The sequence below is a fragment of the Coenobita brevimanus genome, chromosome 17 (genome assembly GCF_032717465.1).
Source record: "Coenobita brevimanus isolate Jiangsu-jjx chromosome 17, ASM3271746v2, whole genome shotgun sequence".
Lineage (NCBI taxonomy): Eukaryota > Metazoa > Arthropoda > Malacostraca > Decapoda > Coenobitidae > Coenobita > Coenobita brevimanus.
Window position 1 is genome coordinate 910,737 of NC_136970.1, and position 6,841 is coordinate 917,577.

General features: G+C 37.7%; 1 long non-coding RNA gene across 1 annotated transcript; it reads left to right on the forward strand.

Moving 5' to 3' along the window:
* Positions 1-4,952: 4,952 nt before the first annotated feature.
* Positions 4,953-6,841, forward strand: LOC145391253 (uncharacterized). Its single transcript, XR_013895796.1, has 5 exons — positions 4,953-5,046; positions 5,308-5,354; positions 5,785-5,865; positions 6,358-6,403; positions 6,703-6,841. It is a non-coding gene; the product is annotated as an uncharacterized LOC145391253 (long non-coding RNA).

The following is a 6,841-nucleotide window of genomic DNA, read 5'->3' on the forward strand; positions in this document are numbered from 1 at the left end:
GAGGCGTCTGGCAATAGATAGATAGAGATAGATAGATTTTGTCTCTGTTATCCCAATGTGTGGTTTTACTATTTTTTAATTTATTATGCAAAGACCAACTCATAAAGCAATGGTGTTCCCTTTGATGTAGTACTAGGTAAAACTGACGCTTTATATTCCTAGGCCAACTAAGTCAATGCATTGAGGTTTCCTCCGATATGTGTGGCAGTTTGTTAGATTTCCTCGTTTTGGGGGGTGAGTGGGATTAACTTCTCTTTCACATTTTGAAATTTTACTGGACTGTAGTTACTAAATAGGTGAGAAATACTGTATTTAAGTTGGCCAAGGAATACTTATGAAAGCAGAAGTACTATTTTATCTAGTATTTGTTTTGTTAATTTGATATAAGTTACTTTCTTGTGTTTTGGAGTACTAGTTTGTTTAGCCAGGGTTTGAAGTTTTGTGAATGAAGTGAGGCAGTTACAGTATGATGATTCAACCCTCTTGGTCCGTGTTTATGACTGTGCTGATTCTGCTTAGAGGTCTGAGTGTTGCAACAGTAAAGCAGTTTGGTGTTGCAGATGAGGGTCATATTAACGACAGTGTTTAACTCATCTTCCAGGGACGTACTGGTCTTGTTGTGGCCTCGGTAGTGTGTGTAATCCTCTAACAGCGAGACTCTTCCCTGGCACAAGTATAGAAGTAGCGTGGTGGTGGTAACAAGCTGGAAACCTGCTTCATCACACCCAGTGGAATGTAAGAAGTGGTGAGTAAGTTGAAGATGATTTTCTTTCTTCTAATTGCCTCAATACTTTGGCTACCTTGAGTTTCCAGTTGACCAAAATTGTCTAGAGAAAATTGAAATGAAGTAAATCCATCCATCCATCCATCCACTCTAATATTGTCCTCTCTAGAGCATGGGGAACTGGGGCTAGGCTACCTTAGTTGAGGGGGAGGACGATATTCTTGGTTGATGCATCACCCGTAATTTTTAGCCATTAATTTTGGTGCAGCATGTTTGTCGAGCATGATATAATAGTTTTAATGTCATAAAATGCATAGTAGTTAACCCGCAGACAGATTGTGTATCAGTGCTGATTGGTTAAGGTGTGGTAGTGCAATAGATGCCTTTGTGTTGATAGTAGCACCTCCTCCATTTCACAGTCCAGTTTCAGAAACTAAGTTTTGGTGAAAATTATTAGGAATTTGGTAAACATTTTTCATTAGACCACCACAATGAGATTATCAAAATGACATGATGTAAATTTTGTATGATTTGGCCATGAAATCATCACCCAGCTCTCTGAAAGGTGGGTGGTTTAGTGGTAAGTGCGTGTACTGCTGGCCCAGTGGTGACAGTCTTGTGTTTTGACAGGGTGGAGTGGAGGTGCAGGTGATGGCAGTGTGATTGATGGGTAAGTGATGACATTCTGTTCTGTAGGTTGTTACAAAGCAGGGAAATTAACGTGTGTGCATTACTTTACCCACAGTTAGACTCCATTTTCATAGAGTAATAGTTTATATATAGTTTTTTAATTAGTAGATGTACTTTAGATCTTTAATAACTTGTGAGCTCTCTTAATAGCAAAGATTAGACTAGATTTTTGTGGGGGGGTGGAGGAACTGGTCTATTTGATTATACGTCTGCCATAAATGAACTGTTTAGATGTATCAGGTTCTGTTTCAGGCTTAATAAAGAATTGGATATGAGAGAGGGGGGTGAGAGTTGGGAGCGGGGCAGTGAAATGGCGGGAGACAGGGTGACGTGGAGGCGATTTATTTGTGGCCACCCCAAACGGGATTGAGGCGTCTGGCAATAGATAGATAGATAGATTTAATAACACACCTTTCCTTGATTAGTAGGTTATGTAGGAGTTACTTAAACTATCATTTGTCACTGATGGTCTAAAATTTAGCTCAATGAAATGACAGGATGTAAATTTTTTATGATACAGCTATGAAAACACGAGTCAGCTCTCTGAGACAAGGGTGGTTTAGTGGTGTGTGTGTGTCCTTGTGGCCAAGTGGTTACATAGTTTATTTTTACAGGTCGAAGTGGAGCAGCTGGTGGTGATGGGAAACAGACACAGGTGAGTTGACTGTGTTGAATAAGAATCTTTGTAGTAATTAAATGATTAGGCCTCTGAATTATTTAACACAGCAGCCAATATTTCAGTATGTTTCTCTTTGGTACACTTGATGATTAAGATGCATGATTCTGTGATTAGATTACTTGCTCTCTCTCGACCTAGTTGTGACATGTTTCATATTCTAGTGTCCTATTGGTAGAATTTGGTGGTGAAGCTGGAGAGCCGGCAAGTATAGGCCAAATTAAAATGAAGTCTAATACTGTTGACATATCTTGAATAGGCAACTGTTAAATCCTGCTAAGTGATCTTGGAGCATTAATGTGAATTCGGGTATTGGTGTTTAATCCTTGAGGAATTTGAAGGACTGCCAGTAAGTTTATAAAATGCTTATTATGTATACATGATGATTAAGTGCAATGATTTCATGATTAAATATCTTGCCCTCTCTGACAGTTTTGTAAGGTAGTGTTCTGAGGTTTGTCAGTTGGTTTGCTAATTTCAGGCATTTTACTTGCAGGGTATTCCGGCTGAATTTTTCTTTCCTGCCAACATATATTTCCTTCATCTTACGTTTTATGATGTGCCACCCACTAAACCCAGTGTTGTTGGTGAGTTTTACCTGTTTGGTCCAGTGACTTTACTCCTGCTATACAGTACATAGATTTTAATTGACCTTCGTGTACATATAGGCCTTCTGATCTGGTAGGGCTGTTGTAGACCCCCAAGCTCTGTAACATGTTCAGTGTTTGAGATCCTTCCATCATCATCATCATTCAGACCCTTTTCCACCAAAGTATGCAGTGTGGTAGACCAGAGAGTAGGAAAAATGTGATAGAAGTAGCAAGTCTGCCCTAACAGTTATCTTTAAAATGGTATGTTGGTAGCCTGAGTAAATTCAAAATTGCTTCATAATAATAAGATAGTTAAGGAAGCACTGAAATATATCGTACAAACTGCCTAGCCCCGGTCTCCTGTGCTCCTCATGGGGCAACACAGGACTGGATGATGAATGGATAAAACAAAGAAGAATTACCTGCGCACAACTGATGATTAATCATCTTGGTCCGTGTTTATGATTGATACTGATTCTGTTTTCAAGATGCCTGAGGAAACATACAAAATTTTGATTAAGTCATGCAATGTTTAGTTTTTGAATTGTAGTTTCTTTTGCAGGAAGTGACGATTGATGCCAGCCTGAGAACAACAGTAGGTAAGTTGAAAACTCAATTTGGTTATGCAGTACAATGAAGATAGTGTATTTTGTAATCTTAGGTACAGTGTTGGTAGTTTGTAAATTAATTTTGAAGCATTTAGGTATTGTATGACTTGGTACTGTATATTTCTGAGGTGAAGCCAAGATTTCAGACACTCGATCATTTGGTTCTGCTGTGTGATATATTTCTTGATTTCTACATAACCCCGTCTTTTAAATGGGAATCAGAATTATGATGAGCTGTAGTAGATTGATGAATATTGTGCTGTACTGCTTCTTGAAAGTTTAATTTAATTTATATCGCATTTTAAAAAGTTCTATACAGGCATCATCAGTAATTAGCAGCTCAGTAATATAGCAGAATAACCTGGACAGTTCCTCTCTCTCTCTCTCTCTCTCTCTCTCTCTCTCTCTCTCTCTCTCTCTCTCTCTCTCTCTCTCTCTCTCTCTCTCTCTCTCTCTCTCTCTCTCTCTCTCTCTCACATATGTTTAGGATAAGTGTCTGACTTTGATTTAAGGTTGATAATATGATAGTTTTGCCATGTGTGTGGATTGAAGGTACTGGTATGTGAACTGAAATTACCCTTGTACTTTAATATAATATAGCTTATCTGGTGTTTTTGTGTTAGATAGTAGACAGGTTTATCTACAAAAAAAAAGTTTGAATTAAGTGGTAGAAAATAATTAAGTGATGAAACCTTTATCAGAGCATTGGGTTATGAGTGCTAATGATTCTTTAATTGACACCTGATTTCAGAAGAATTGATGTTATGTGAACTAATGTATGGTGGATTTTAACAGTGAATTTCTTTTTGTACAGTTCGGTGATGACACATGATGCAAGGGTTGGGTGTGCAGCAGTGATCCTGGTGTTGATCAAGGCAAGTAATAATGACCACTAGTTTACATCATTGTCATTATAATCGTCACTGTCATGATCTAGGCAAGCAATAATGACCACTAGTTTACATCATTGTCATTATCATCATTGTCATCCAAACGTTTTTCCCATCTCCTCGTAACAATTGTGCTGGTAGATTAGTAACTTGTAATATTTCTGGTCTTTACATTCTAGTTCGTTATAATGGAAAGTAGTTGCAGATGAGATGGAGGGAGGGGGGGAGTGACATGGGGGGAGGGCAGTCAAATGGTGGGTGTGACCAACTTGGGGGTTTTTGTCTGTGGCCACACTTTGCGGGATTAGGGCGTTGGGCTATAGATAGAGAGATAGTTGCAGATAGCTTTTAACAGTTGCCATAATACTGTAGGGATTCCCATCGTAATTAATGGTATATGATTTTGGACCATTAACCTGTTTGATGCACTTTTTACTACCGTTACTAGAGCATGGCATAAACTTGCTATCTTTCCATCATGAATACAGAGTTGTAAGAATAGGTTAGCACTAGAATATGGTGCCAGTTACAAAGAAGTGATAGGATTTACAAGTGCTAATGTGGTCTTATTCTGCCATTGGGGTGAGAAGCTGCTTGAGGACAAATTCAGATCAAGTGAAAGTGAAAAGAGTATAGGAAGTAATGTATTTTGTCAGTATGATGATTCAGGAGGAATGATTCTCTGATTAGATTACTTGCCCTCACTGATAATTGATTTACTTATGTGTTCTCAGTTTGTCAGTACACACATCCCAATTATAGGTGTGTCTTGTTTCCAGGACATCCCAACCAGTTCATTCTGTTGCTTGACTGAATTGGTGTACCATATCGCTCCATTTGACGACCTGCCATTCTGTGTAGATTTCAGGTGAGTTTGAAGGGGAAATAAGTAGAATTTAATGCCATGTAATAATAATAATAGTCTTTCGTTTCTCAAAAGCACCAGTTCTTCCTCGTAATAGTCTCTTTATTTGTGAGACATGTATTTCCGTTAAAAATGATGATTTCTCGTCTTGGTCCGTGTTTATGATTGATATTGATTCAGTCTTCAAGATGCCTGAGGAGCAGTGTGTAGATTTCTAGCTGAATTACACAAATGTTAGTTTCTTAGTAGTGTTTTCTTTTACAGGGAGTGGTGTAGCTTGTCTGTGTCTTGAAGGGCAACCCTGATAATTGGTAAGTTTAAGTCCACTTGTATAATATAGTTTAAGTATTGAGCATTTAGTTGTTTTATCTAGGTTTTGAAAAATGTCTTGTGTTTTTCCCCACACCATTTTTGCAAACCATCCTTAATAATCTGTTGGGAGAAATGCATTTTTTTTTTTTTTTTTTTTTTTTTTTTTTTTTAACATACTCAAGATTTCTTAGTACTTTGTGTGGCTTTATTATTATTAGTTTATTTTTATTTTATATTTTATTTATTTGCTGTAGTGCTAGGGTATTGAACATAGTGCCCCCAACACGTTAAGTATGAAGTGATGAAACCTTTAATCAGAGCATTGGGTTATGAGTGCTAATGATTCTTTTATTGACACCTGATTTCAGTAGATTGATAGTGCTTTTAACAATTGTGTATTGCTGTTTAATGAGTTTCTTTTGATGGCAGGTGTGTCCAGGTGGTGGTGGTGAGAGTATGCAGTTGTGGACCAGGTGTTGGATCATGTCGCAGTGTGATTATAGTGCAACGGTAAACACTGATTACCTCTCCTCACTTCAGTAGAAACAGTCTGATAATGGACTGAGAAATTTTAGGATGATGAGATGTTAGAGAAATTAGTGAAACAACTTGATATGGGAACCAGGTGTATTAACTATAGGCAGGTCCCAATATATGAGTTTGAATTATTAGTAGAGCATTGCATTGATAGTGAATAGTCTTATAATGGTTTTAAAAAAGATCACATAACTTGTATAATGGAGTACCTAACATGGGAAAACAGGGCTAGGTTAACTGACTGCCGGTATCACCAAATTTGGGTTTGATTTCCCCATCCTCGCATCATTGATTTCTCGTATAGCAAATGCTCTCATATTACGGGTCCTGCCTATACCGTGTGGATATGATGATTAAGAGCAAATGATTCTGTGATTAAATATCTTGCCCTCTCTGATAATTATGCTTAGTGTGCGTAGTTTTAGCCAAGAGTTTACTTACTAACCACAGGCTTCTCGTTTCCAGGACTTGCCACCCAGGACATGATGGCCTCAGAAGTCGAGGGTTTGAAGTGAGTTTGTAAATTCTAAGGCTTCTGTGAGTCACCCCCAAAATTATTATTACTATTTATTGATTATGCTTTATTATTATTCAGCATGTTCTCAGGCTGAAGGGGTTATATACTGTATATCCTTCACTGTTTAGTCATTTTTTGTTCCTTAAAAAAAAGAGAGAGAGAGAAAGAAAGAAAGCATTTTGCCCTTAAAAATATTTGTGATGGGGCAGTAAAGGCTTCAGTGGTGGATAGATCTTGGTAATATATAGAAACTGCTGCTTACATATTATTACAGTAATTTTGTGTATTTTCAGGTCCGGTTGGTGGTGGTTGACGTGCTGCAGTGCTTTCGTTTTTGCAGTGTAGTAGAATAAAATTGATTGTTCTGTTGTTCGTATTATTTCTTCCATTGTTTATGCTCTTTATTCATTGCAGGCTTAGGTGTCCGGTACA